Genomic DNA, 14440 nt, shown 5'->3' with positions numbered 1-14440 from the left:
AATTCTAGCTTCAAGCAGGAAGGATACTTTCAGCTGTTTCGTGAAACCATAAACAAATTAGAGTAAATCATGGTAACAAACTTACAAACAGCCACCTCATACATCTAGGAACAGTCAGTATCTCAGGGAAATGGTACGTGAAAAGTGAATCAGTCGGAAATCGTATTGGAAATTTTAGAGTGTCGCCTTAAGCGCGGACCTATGTAGTACTTCGAGCTTACCAATCAACAACTTTTTGGTAAGCTTCTTCAATTCCCCTGACCTTACTACTTCTATAAGGAAAATTTCGATAAGAAATCGTTAAGGCACTTGCCACCTAACGATCTTATATCCTCATCTTGTACTTCATAATACTCGAAAGTGCAAAACCTGAGATTGGCGCAAAGTTCCTAAGGATATGTACACAAGGATGGAAACAGACTTATAAGTGTAGAGCTAAAGTTATTTATTTATTTTTTTAAAGAAAGTTGAAAATGATTTAGTATTGTAGTTTTGCTTGAAAGTATATTATTTTGCTTGTCTAAGCTAAAAAATCTACCAAATTAAATATTTATTCCTTTAATTGAATGGAACAAAAACATGTTGACGACTTAATTTATAATAAATTCATATTTATAAAACAAAAAATAAAACAGCCATCCATCTAGGCAAAAAATCAAAAAAAAAGATAATGAAAGACGAGAAATGAAAAAAATGTTAATGGAGTTTTTATGTTTGAAATATAATTTTGTATTCGATGTGTGTAGACTAGACATATTAGTTGGCTAAACGATTTATATATTTTTTATTGCGATCTATTTAGTCAGACTGTACATCTGAAAAGTAGTTTCATTTGGCTTCGGACAATGCATAATAATAAACGAAATAACGGCAATATTTCCAACAGATCGTAAGTGGACATTTAAAAAAAATGTTTTTGTCGCCGCCATTGAACCTTAATTTATACGGAAGCTTTCAATTTTATTAGCACGACAATTAAAAAATTATATTTTAGGATAAAATTCAGCGAATTGAACCTATCATCAGATTGATTAAAGTTTTAATTTTTGGCGGAGATACATTCAGTATTTGAATGAGTTCAGAGTTCAATTATAATTAAAAACTGAACCATTATTGATGATATTATTTTGAGAGCGCCAAATGTGTGGTTCAAATTCTAATTCTAATTAGGTAAAGATTAGATTGACAGATCTTCTTTGAAAATCTACATTTATTTCAACAAATACTGTAAAAACAGGAATAGAAACAGTTTCAGATTGGAATTCAATATTTGAGCTTCAGGTTACAAAAAAAACAGATCCTCGCAGACATAGGTTCAGAACTGATTCAATCGTTAACTATTGCCGACAGTCAACACAAAAAATATGAGCTTAGCCCCGATCATTGTTGTCTGATAAGGATAATAGTATGTTAAAACGAATGAATAAGAAAAAGACTTTGCAATAGACACTTGACGATACTTTAAACAAAAGAAGGAGCAGATTATAGAGATAAAATTGCTGTTCATGAAATTAAAATGTAGAGCGATATTTGACCATTTCTACCATTCCTTTATCGTCACTGTTAAGAGCAATGGGCCCTTTTTGCAAATTTGTAGCTTACATTTACAATTAGTCGGGAAACAGGGACTTTTTATAATTTTGACAAAAAAGCTTATTTTAAGAAAATAATTCTTCTACAACATATGAAAAAAACACAATTTTATATTTTTAAAGTTGAAATGAAAATCCACAAAACTCACATCAAATTTACACAACAATCGGCAATGTTATAGCACGGCTCCGATGGCCCTTTGTTATTGTTTGTATGTGTTAGTAAATGAAAGTTCTAAACTGTTCTAAAAAACCGACAGCCTCCTGACAGTCTCTTGACTGTCTTTTTGAATATTGAAAAATATTGAGAAGAAAGTCGTACAAAATTATAAAAATGCTTTTCAAATACAACCTGTTGCTCGTGCAAGACTACTTGCATCATCAACCAAAGAATCTTCAAAGTGGTTGCAAGTAGTTCCATCGATCCAATTGGGTTTGCTATTGGATAACAACTCTGCTAGAATTGCTGTTGGTCTTCGTTTAGGTTCTGGTTTATGCGAGGAACATAAGTGTGTTTGTGGTGGAATGGTTCAAAAGGATGGCTTACACGGCTTATCATGCAAAATGAAAATTAAAAAAATTGCTGCGCATGATGAAGTCAACAAAGTTTTTTCTCATGCATTTTCTTCAGCAGGATTTCCAACCATGTTACAACCGCCAGGTATATCTAGAGATGATGGTAAAAGACCTGATGGAATGACCCTGATTCCATGGAGTCATGGGAAATCTCTTATTTGGGATGTAACCATAAGAGATACATTGGCGCCTTCATATATTAATGAATCTAGCAAGAAACAGCGGTCGATTGCGGATAACGCAGAAAGATTTAAACACAATCATTATAAGCGTTTAAAAGAAAATTATTTGTTTACTCCTCTAGCTTTCGAGACTTTAGGCTGTATGGGACCTGAAACAAAGAAATTCATTGAGAAATTAGGAAAAATTATAAAGGCCACTTCAGGGGAACCGCGATCAATGGATTATTTATTGCAGAAAATTTCAATTGCGATACAAAGAGGCAACGCTGCGTGTATTTTGGGGACTTTGGGACCGGATAGAGTAGATGATTTTTATGTTTTGTAACCTTTGATTTTTGAAAAGATCGTTTTTTTACGGGCTGCATCATTGTGAGCAGCCTTTATTTTCGCATATTTAAATAAAGAGAACCCAACTTTTTAAATATATTTGAACTATTGTAAAAGAAATTCTGTAAATGCAGAATTGTTCTATTTTGTGTAAAGAATGTAAATAAATTATAAAAATTTTGTCTGTTTCCCGATTAATTAAAAATTGGGTTTCCTTTAAACGTAACACGGGGTGCTTTAATGGTTTTTCTTTTTCAAAAAAAGATGTTGAATCATCAAAAAACGAATATTTTACCGCATAAATGTAGGCTACAAATCTGCAAAGGGTCCATTGCTCTTAAAAGTTTTGTAAACTTTGGTACTACATCTCAAATCTTAATCTTGTATCCAAAAAAGCTCACAAAAGCTCCTGGCTACATATTAATTATTTCTTTCCCGACTGCAACTGTGTGTTCCAATATTCAACTGCATATCACACAGTTATACAAAATAGATGTCACAAAAACCCTTAAACTCACATAAAATATTTATTCAATAAATTAGCATGGTTACCATAGATTGCCGGTAAAATTCTCCAGAGACAACAATATAAAATACATCTAAAAATTGTATGCTACACATTATGAACTGTAACATCTGAATTTATACCTGGCTCATCATCAATTATTGCAATAATTAAATGAAACACATGCGAATGAATATTACAACCATTATTCATGAGCATTGGTGTAACGCGTCCGCTATGTTCGGTTGCCAGAGCGCTCCATATCCGCTGTGGATGTTTTTGATATGAATTCGGATTGAGTGCAGTTAGCCAACAGTGTGGTATTGGTATACATGGACGTTCTATGGTTGTACATTAGTTTCCTTAACATTTTACGCCCAAACCGAATAATAAAATTCCAGCTAATCGGAAAATGATTGCTCACAAAAGGGAAAAAAAGAACCTGGTACAAAACGAAACTTTATGAAATTTGCGCTAATGTCGAAAAAATTGGTTCACATTCATCCCTTATTCATATTTTTATTTAAGCACAGATTGTGGGCATATGCATGAGTTTATTCTGGATGGCGTGTATTATTATTAACATCAAACGAATTTCGTCTTTACACCTTTGCTGGATTTGGAGCAGTGTAAATTTTCAATTTCAAATTTCGAAACACTTCTTCAAACATGCAAGTTACTAGTTCATTACCAATCACTACCTGTGTACAGTACATCCATAGATTCCGTAATATTCCATCTATACTTTCGCTTTGTTCTTTACAAATATATCGTACAGCATGTACGGTTGTATAGGAAATTATAGAATCAGTATAATGGGTGTATATGTATAATGTTTATCATATTGTTTTATGTATATATTGCAGGCAAATAAGCTCTATTTCGTGTTCGCGCCACCCCTTTTTGTTAATGACAAAAAAACCCCCTTGAAACGGTGGTTTTGTTGCATCGCCAGCAGCAGCAGAGAATGTTGTTTAAAAGTTTTTAGCTATAATTAATAACTGAATAAGGGAAATTTTATTAAATAATTAATTAAATTTTATAATATATTTTCGAAGCTTACGTAATGGCATGAATTTTATGAATATTAAAATATCTATTGATAAAACGGTTGGTATGCCTTGTCTTTATAGGTTGTGTAGATGGTACACGTATTAATTTTTTTTTAAGTGAAACGAAAATGAGGACCTAACCTGGAATGTATTTCGAGTGAAATTTCTGACATTATTATTGTGATAAGCAAGAGGCAAGTATATTTAGCATGAAACATTTAATGTTTTGTGTTCCAATTTAATAAGTAATAATCATCTGACCCATCTATTATAAAGAAACATGTAATTCCCTTGACTGAAAGTCAGGGTCTTATTCCCTTGACTGAAAGTCAGGGTCTTATGAAAGAAAATACCCTTAAATGTCCGTAACGCTAAGTTCACTTTGATATTTTGAAAATGTTCTACATTGACAAAAAACGTTAAATACAGAAAACGTCCGTACACTTGTGGACTCGATAACTCGAGTAATTCTTTACCGATTTGCAAAATTTTGGTTTTAATCGACGGAGAATGAAAATCATGAGGTTAAGTTCGTAGATGGGCAATATTGGAGTAATGAGATGGGAGTAATTCTCAAGAGAATTTTATTCCTTGTTACCGCGATAACTTCCCTAATTCTTATCCGATTTTCAAATTTTTTGTGTTATTCGACGAAGATTGAAATTCTTGAGGTTGAGTTTGCAGATGGATAATGTTAGAACAACGAGATGGGAGAAATTCTACACAGACGCTTTTCCTTGTGGACTCGATAGCTCGAGTAATTCTTTACCGATTTGCAAAATTTTGGTTTTAATCGACGGAGAATGAAAATCATGAGGTTAAGTTCGTAGATGGGCAATATTGGAGTAATGAGATGGGAGTAATTCTCAAGAGAATTTTATTCCTTGTTACCGCGATAACTTCCCTAATTCTTATCCGATTTTCAAATTTTTTGTGTTATTCGACGAAGATTGAAATTCTTGAGGTTGAGTTTGCAGATGGATAATGTTAGAACAACGAGATGGGAGAAATTCTACACAGACGCTTTTCCTTGTGGACTCGATAACTCGAGTAATTCTTTACCGATTTTCAAAATTTTGGTTTTAATTGACAGAGAATGATATTGGAGTGGTGAGTTTGGAGTAATTGTAAACATATTGTCAGAAATTCTGGATTTCTGGTCTAACAATTAAGAAGTACTTCCCAAAAGAGTTTTTGCTTGCTTACCGATAGCTCGAGTAATTCTCAGAGGCTTCAAAAATCAATTTCGACTAGTAGCGTAGTTCATGTGGTGAAACTCGAACATTGGAATTTAATTGTACTAGTAATCTGGGATATACGACCATTTTTGAGTGAAATCCGTATTCTTAAAAGATTTTTTTTCGGTCCTAAAATGCTTGAACGAGTGTGAACTTTGCGGCCAGAGCGAAGCGAGGGCCGTAATTCACACGAGTTATATTTTTTCAAGAGGTAGGCAGGAAATACGCCACCTTTTCAGCTCATTTAGTAGACTATATGGAGACTAATATTAGGTGTTAAACGTACCTCGCTGGACCTTCCATTCATAGCGTATGTTTTCTGTTATTTGACACTCATAGCGCTTTTTAGGAGACAATATAGTAGACTCGTAATAGAGTAAAACATCGCTCGCTGGGCCAGCAACTCATAGCTCTTTTTGTTTCTGCAGAAAATTAAATTAAATTTGAGTAAAATGAAGCATGTGATGGCTGCTGTTTTCTAAATAAAAGAGACATTGATTTTTCATGTGAATATAATTTTGTGATCGTTGTGGGAGAAATTATACTCAGACGCTGATCCTTGTTATCGTGATAACTTAAGTAATTTTTACCCGATTTTAAGTTCGTAGATGGATAATATTGGAGTAGTGAGGTTCCAGAAAAAATTCGACGAGCAAGTGAATCTGGATTTCTGGTCGAACAATCTAGAAGTCTAGAACAATCTTGCTTGCTTGATAACACGATAACTCGAGTAATTCTCAGAGGCTTCAAAAATCGCAGATTTGAAAATATTAAGTGTTTTCGACCAGCATCGTAATTCATGTGGTTAAATTCGAACATTGGACTTTATTAGACTGGTAATCTGCGATATACAATTTTTGCGTGAAATCGTGTTCTTAAAAGAATTTTTTTCGTTCCTAAAGTGTTTGCACGAGTGTGAATTTTGCCAGAGCCGTAATTCACATGAGTTTTTTTTTTTCACGAGGTAAGCAAGCAATGCGCCACCTGTTCAACGCTTTTAGTAGACTATATAGGAGACTCAACTTAGGAGTAAGACATCGCTCGCTGGACCTTCAACTCATAGCTCTTTTTGTTTCTTCAGGAAATTAAATAAATATGAGTAAAATGAAGCATGTGATGACTGCTGTTTTCTGAATACTGATGACTTTAATTTTGTGATCTCAAAAACACCACCTCATTTAAAAATGGTTAGAAAACTAAGGCTGGAATTATAGAAAAAAAAAGCCAGTCAAGGGACCTGACCCACTTAAGAGGTGGGGCCTAGTGGTCTTATTGAAATTCCATCGCTTGCAGTGAGTAAATAACGTGGTAGGGTTGGGTTCGCTCTTCAGCTCTGGCTACTGCATTTGTTGTACATACATATTGCATTACGAATTTTGTAGCCACAAAATTAAAAGAAAAAGGTTGTCTTGAACAGAGAGATTGATGAAAGTCCGGTCTGGCCGGAAGGATTATTTAATGTAGGTCAAGGCTGATTGATTTGAGTATCTTGAGGCTATCAGTTCGTTTAATTTCTCGAGGTGAAATACCATTTCTACTGATTTGATAGAATTAAAAGCGGAAAATAGAATCTAAAAAAGAAGAGTTACGATAGAAAGTCAGTAAATTGCAACGATTTCAAAACATAATATGCTCCAAATTAACTAGCATTGACTATATTTTAATTATGCTTTTAATTTCCTCGGCTCTCTATGCAGTACCTTAACGAAGTCGTGATTTTATAAAACTAATGTAATAATATTTCGCTTTCATATAACAGACTCGCGATTTCATATAGCCCACAATTTTATACCAAGCCGCCGCGCCATAATGTAGACAATGATATTATATAAAAAAAAAACGCGAAATAGATGCATAAATATGCAAATCTGCATTTTACAAGCAATAACAATAAAAATTTACATATTTTAGTAGTACCTATTCGTGGATACAAGGAAATCCATTTCTTTGAAACAAAGGCAATTTTTTTCTTATGGAAGAAGGCAAGGAACTTTTTTTTTTTGTAAAAAGTTAGCAACAATGAAATAATTATCATATTAGGATGTAAAATATAAAGGATGTGTATCTTGAATGTACAGTTAAAAATGATTAATCTGTGAAAAAAGTCTATGTAATTGAACCTTAGCGAACTTGGGAACTTAATAATTTCTTGGTGCGGTTTCTTGTTTTAAGTTGAAATTCTTTGACAAGCATATATGTGTGCATCTGGAGATACTAAGCAGTTTTTTTGTTCATTAATCTTTGTTTGAAAGTTCGTTGTAAGGTGGCGTAAGCTGAGCTGATAGTTTCAGTGCTCATTTCGATGTCTTAATGATTCTATTCAATACGATTCATTGATAGAATCGCTGAAGGTTGAGTTTAAAATACAAATGGTCTTGGAAATATCCAACAGAAATAATAGTAAATTACCTATCAATGGTACTATAGAACAAATGATGAAAATGTTCGATATCGCCACGGAGTAGTAAATTTCACACAAGAAGCCATTTCTGAAAAAAAAAAAATCTAAGACATGAATCGAATTTCACTTTACCTTACTGGAGGACTGTTAAAGAAGAAGAAGAAGAAGACTTGATATGGAATACGGATCACTGGGTACTGATATACCGACATTAGTTACTGTTTCTCACAATTCATAGAAGTTCATTATTTTCGAACAACAAATTGTCTCACATTGTTTCGCTCAGTGTTTCCATGTTTTTTTTCTACTCATTTAAATGTTTCCACTGAGTTTGAATGACATAATCTGCATTTTCTAATAGCGGGATTACGATTTAGTCAGAGTGCCGATCCAACCATGAAACAGTCGTATACATTTTGCTTACATAAATGCTAATTAAGATAAACTATATTCACACAAAACGTTCAAGTCAACTCAAATCCATTAAAATTATACAATTCTTCGCTTTGATCTTCAATTTGTACCCACCTCTGAAATATAATAAATGTGGACAGTGACAAAAAGCAAAAATTTTAGACATGAAAATAATCCACACAACGAGCGGAGCAGTACACACACAGCATTTTATTTACCAGTCATTAAACTCAAAGTGATTTATTTATTAACTATAAAGCATAACTTTAATATAATTAAGACGCGCGCTAATTAGAAAACATATACGTAACAACGTCTACACACAGAAAGCTCTTTCGTGGCTATTTCATTATACATTGTATATAGACATATGTATGTATACATAGACAATATACAAACAATAAAATTGCTGAGAAGAACTGGATAAAAGTAAAAAAAAAGAACTTTTAATTTACCTCATCATTAACTCTTTCGGTACGTACACAACATATTTATATACAAAGTAAAACAGAGAGTCTTTCGGTATTGTTAGGAGTTGGATTTCGATGTTTTCAAAGTATAAATAAATTTATAACGAATAAAAAGGCGAAAAAAAGTCATCTACAAAGCATTGCGCATTTTAACATTAATTAAATTTAAATTCCTTGCTTATTAAAATACCTTTGGCAATGGGCTGGGATTTAGAAAAAAAATGTATTGGAAAAATAAAATAACAAACAGAATGTTGAATAAATTGAGCGACCGAAGCATTTTTTACTAGAAAGTTATTCTGATTAAATTAATCATCAATGCAATAGTTTTACGTTCGTTGTTTATGTTTATGGACTTTTATTTATTTATTAGAGGTTTTTTATGAATTCTATACAAATTCTAATTAACAAAGACAAAGAACTTCATTTCTAATGGCACAATTTAATTAACCCTATTTTCTGTGCCTGTAGCGCGAAATGATTTTACGGTATAATATTCATCATGAATAAATACTAGGTACAACCTTTTCGGCGGGTCAGGTCCTTTGACTGACACTTTTCTAAATGTATTTTTGATCAGTTTCATTGCATTTTCATTTTTTATTGTTAAGCTTCAGAAGCATCACTGATTCCAGTTTATTTTTTCAGTTGTATCATGACAGAGTAAAGTAAACCAGGCCGGATCGCTGATTTGTCTAGGGACCTGAATAATCTAGTAGCACTATATTTATTTCGAATAAAATTTTTCAATTTACAATTGCTAAATATTTTTCATATGCAGAATGAGCACCAGCTGAATATCACCAGCTGGTGTACAAACAAAAACACTTTTTATTGTATACAATTCAAAGACAACCTACACACAGTGCATTTCTACGTTAACGTCATCTACGCGCACATAACACTTATGAATGAAGTAAACACATTGTTAAGAATGTGTTTTGATTGTTTATCATATTATAATAAGTGTGCGTTAGCAGATCCAGCTGTATGTCTGTGTCCATTTGAGTTTATTTTCATACAGTGTATTGGGTCTCTTATTTGACGTTTCGAAAATGAACCGCTCCTGCCTGGTTTATTTTACTCTGCCGTGGCTGTATACATTAAAACTTTTCAAATTTAATACATATTTACTATAATACTCCACGCAAATGACAGTGAAACTTGACAAAAAATTCTTTGGAACCCATCAAGAATGATTTTTGACCGCACTCGAAAAATGCTTAGAGGGATTCTTTTGAAAAACAGAATCTTGAAATCGGACGCATTTTCCATTGGACTTTTTTATATGTGCCTAGATTGGTATTGGTCCCTAGAACCTAAAACCACATTCAAAAAAATTCTTCGAGGCTGGTGGGAGGTGATCGAAAACTGAAAACATGCACTTTTCTTACAAAAATTTCTCCAGTTACACGAGCCGTACAGGGTCGTGTGGGGTGGCATTACAAAGGTAATTGCATGTACTTCTGGGGCAAATAGGGTCTTATTGGGTTTAAAATTCATCCACACTGAGACATGTGCATGTTGAAGTTTTCAACCGAAGAAAGACTGAAAACTCACACTTTTCTTACAGAAATTTCTCGAGGTACACGAAACGTACATGGTCGTGTGAGGTGTCATATGAAAGGTAATTGAATGTACTTTCAGGACAAGTAGCGCTTACGGAAGTTTGGTAGCATCTACGATGAATTATGTGAAGTTGAAGTGTTTAAGTGCTTATATTGCATCGGAGATGCTACCAAACTTCCGTAAGCTCTACTTCTCCTGAAATTACATTTTCAAATAATTGATGAGGTAAAATTTTAGAATTTTGGTTCATTTTGGCAGTTTGGCGTCTACAAAAAAGATCTATGGCTCATCTTCTGGCTGTATTACGTTAGTTTTACTGACTATTATCTCGTAAAACTATAAATAATAAAATTCGCTCGAAAAAACGTAATTTGGGGATCTTTAAAGTTCGAAGATCTTCCAAAATTTGATGGGTTGTGAAAAATCAACTCCATTTCTATCTGGGACACTTCGGGAAAAAACTTGTTCCTCGATATTATCAGAATTGAACGACGATTCATTTGAGCCATAGCTCGTTTGAATCGCCGTCGCCTTGAATCCCGACTGTTCGAAGTTTTGGCGAATTGACTCTTAAAAGCTGTGCATCGAATGATGAAATTATTCTTCCTACTAGTTTCATGCACATCGAAAACAAACTTAGATGATTTACCCACACTAACAAACAAAATCAAATTTCATCAAAGTTATCTTTTTTAATTGAGGTCCTACATCTTCGAACTTAGCCTCGGGATTATAATTCCACGTATGTAAAAAAAAACAATCATAAATTGGCTGAGAATTACTCAAGTTATCGTGCTCTCAACAAAGAATTGATACACACTTTTAACGTTTTTCATACCATTTCATACATTTTCAATCACAGTGAACCATTATGTTACCCACATGATTCAGTATTTTCTGGTGTAAGACCCTGACTTTCAGTCAAGGGAATTATGCATAAAGTTCAGAAAAGGTCGTGTTTGTACTAAAACTGAATAGCGAAAATCAGTTCTCCAAACAGGTTCAGGTTAAACATTACTAAACCTGAACCAGGTTTTATTAGCTCTAGTGATTTTCCGTCGGGTTCAGATTCAGATCAGGTTAGCCTGAAATTTCACACACAAAGAAAACTTATGATTCTTGGAGTTTTAGACTGATGATGCAGATTACGCTATCTCAGAAACGGCTCAGTGATTTGCGCTAATACTTGTTGATTTATATAGTACTCCTCTTCTTCAACTCACCTACGAAAAAACGGGGATGGAAGTTGACAGGTTTATTTAAAGTTCGTTCGACTAGACTGTAATTGTTACTTCTTATAATTCCGAGACTGTATGATATTTGAGTTGATGAAATCACGTTTATGGTTTGACGGTTGTCACTTGTAGAAAAATGCAGTGCATAATTCTCAAAAATTCCCTAAAATTCACAAAATCTATTCCCAAATGTTAGGCTCAAGTATACGTAAGATTCGTAAATGATGGGGAGTCGCAACTGCTGTTGAATCGCAATTGCTGGAAAGTCGTCGTAATTGTTGGGGAATTAGTAGTTCTAGCGTAATTTTCAAAAAGAAGACAAAATTGACATTTGAGAAAAATCGTGTAGACAGTTGCTGAACTGAAGTGGCATAAGATCTGTTTATTTTAAAAACTTTAGTTCATTGTCAAAAACATACGTGTTCAGTTCATAGTGCGGTTGGAACCATTTCATCATTTCTATAATTAAATTTTTCAAACAAAGGATTACTTTTGTTCAGTTTTCAAGTACATATTTGCTGATAGGCATTTTGCCCGCCCCATCTGAGCGCTTCATCAAACTTATATAACATTATAAACGTATGCCAATTTGCCGCAATATTGTTCTAGGATAATATATTTGATGAAAGAGTTGTTTTCATTCAATTTACTCAATGAAAAATTACTTTCGACATTCTTTTCAGCTCGAGTATTCAAACATATTCACAGAGATTACGGAATGGACGGTTGTGTAACCACGATATTGTGTTATGATTTTAGGGAAGAAACTGACCGTTAAAATAACATAATTTCCGAAAACAAAACATTTTTAAAACAACAAATTTATATCAGACAATTCGATTTATGGAAATTGGATTTTTCCTTATATTCGTTTCAATTTTGAAATAAAAAAAAATATGATCAAGGGATTGTTGTAGGACTTGTGCTTATGTAATGCTTTCGCTGTATGTTTGGTGCAAAATGTAATGTTGTTTGGTTCGCATAACCATTTATATGTATAAGCCATGTAATGCTATAATATAAAAGGTAATATACATACCGACGTTATCATTGCAGAATGTACACAATCGAAACGAATCGACGTACCTAAATGTAATGTTTTGTTTGCGTGACCTAACAACACCTTTAATTATATTTCAGATAAGGTCGAGTTTTACTACAAAATAGAGTAAAAACTTTTTTGCAGTAATTATAATAAATCGTCGAGGAAACAGGCAAATACGTTGAGCCTAACACGCGTATACACGTGAATGGCCTTCAATTTCAAGCATTTCTGTTAACGAAAATCGTTAAGAAACCTAGAAAGAAAAGAATGCAGTTTATGTTCAAGTTTACGTTTACAAGTAAAATAGTATATAGACGGAGCTTTGGATTTCTATATGCTCTTTAGGTTATCGAAGCTTATACGATTCGCCTGAATATAATTTGTAGAATCTACAATGTAGATGAACTTTTAACTGGTAACAACTTGTGAACGACATTGTGATACCTTAGAAACAATTTCTATTGGATCCTAAAAAGAATTAAATTTTTCAAGATCTTCGCTGCATTGTGAACATGCATTATGACAAATATTTGGCAAAAAGCAAAATTAGGAAAATGTCAAATTCTGAGGGACTTTGGCCTCGGGTTAGCTCAGACTAGAATTTTAATGCTGACAATCATTCGTGGAGGTAATGCGCTAACATTTTTGTCCCAAGTAGTGCAAGAATAAGGCCTAGAAAATCCGATGATGCAGCGTAAGACAACGCCACAAGGAAACAACGAAAATATTCTCTACTTCCACCTCTGTCATTGAAAATGTTCATGTCAAAAAAGTAGAAGTCCAGAAAAGTACTGTGATAATCCGCTTGCATTGAGTGAAAGTCGATAAATACAAAAATCGGTTATTTCTTATCCAAATAAAGCTGCATAAATGTACAAAGTGAAATCATAGTGTCAAAATAGGAAATTAGAAATTTTCTTACCTGAAATATCGAGAGATAAAATAAAATGCGATTCTCTCTACACATTTTAATTGAAAAAATAAATTGGAAATCTTCTATTTTCTCACCTGCGTAAAACACAAAAACAGAAAATATGTCGATTTTCAGAATTCCGCGTGTGTTAGACCCGAAAGTAACACTTTTTCTCCGAGGTACGAAATGTACTATTATATTCAGACAGACTAATTTTTCCAACTTTTTCGTCAAATTTTTTTCGAAAAGAGACTTTCAGTAATTGTAATTTTTGACCACCTTTTTGTTTCTCATGACATATAATACTATTTTTTGCAACACGGGTGAGAAAGTAGTCATTTCTCACCGCAGATGAAACTTTAGGTGAAAAATTATGTGTGTCATTTTTTCCCCTCTATTGATTGAACTTATTCAATTACGGTTAAGCGAAGAAAATCGTCGTCAAAGTCGTTAATCGTAACATGAGTATTGTTTTTGAAACGTCAAATCAATAACACAAAAATTTAGTGTCGGTTGGGAAAATTGAAATCATTTTGGTGATTTCGATGTGATTTAATACAGATTTTGGGCGGAAATGTGCTTCTTGTGTCTTTTAACAGTTCGCTTTGCGGTTGACTTAAAATATTCGTCAAAGCCACCAAAATGATGAGAAATTTATTATGGCCAATCATGTAAACAAACAACAATATTGTCGTTTGGTGGGATGTGAGGTTCAAAAGAGATGACCCAGTAGAAATAAAATGTCGGCGGTAATCTTAAAAAATACACTTTACCGGAAACGCTTTAGTTTAAATGTGTGTACGTTTCCGGTGAAATAAATTAGTGCGGAAGCATCCACTTTTGAGGAGCTTTACGATAACACCTTTAGTTAGAGGTGTGTCACATTCCTTATTGACATAGGTCACCGATAATTATAATTCT

At 33.4% G+C, this 14440-nt stretch overlaps 1 long non-coding RNA gene across 1 annotated transcript; it reads left to right on the top strand.

The window, feature by feature from the left end:
* Nucleotides 1-2023: 2023 nt before the first annotated feature.
* On the top strand, nucleotides 2024-2692 carry LOC119076332. The gene is made up of 2 exons (XR_005087607.1): nucleotides 2024-2253; nucleotides 2473-2692. It is a non-coding gene; the product is annotated as an uncharacterized LOC119076332 (long non-coding RNA).
* Nucleotides 2693-14440: the final 11748 nt, after the last annotated feature.

This window comes from Bradysia coprophila, unplaced genomic scaffold, assembly GCF_014529535.1.
Source record: "Bradysia coprophila strain Holo2 unplaced genomic scaffold, BU_Bcop_v1 contig_232, whole genome shotgun sequence".
Taxonomy (NCBI): domain Eukaryota; kingdom Metazoa; phylum Arthropoda; class Insecta; order Diptera; family Sciaridae; genus Bradysia; species Bradysia coprophila.
This window is presented reverse-complemented; position numbering and strand designations above follow the sequence as displayed.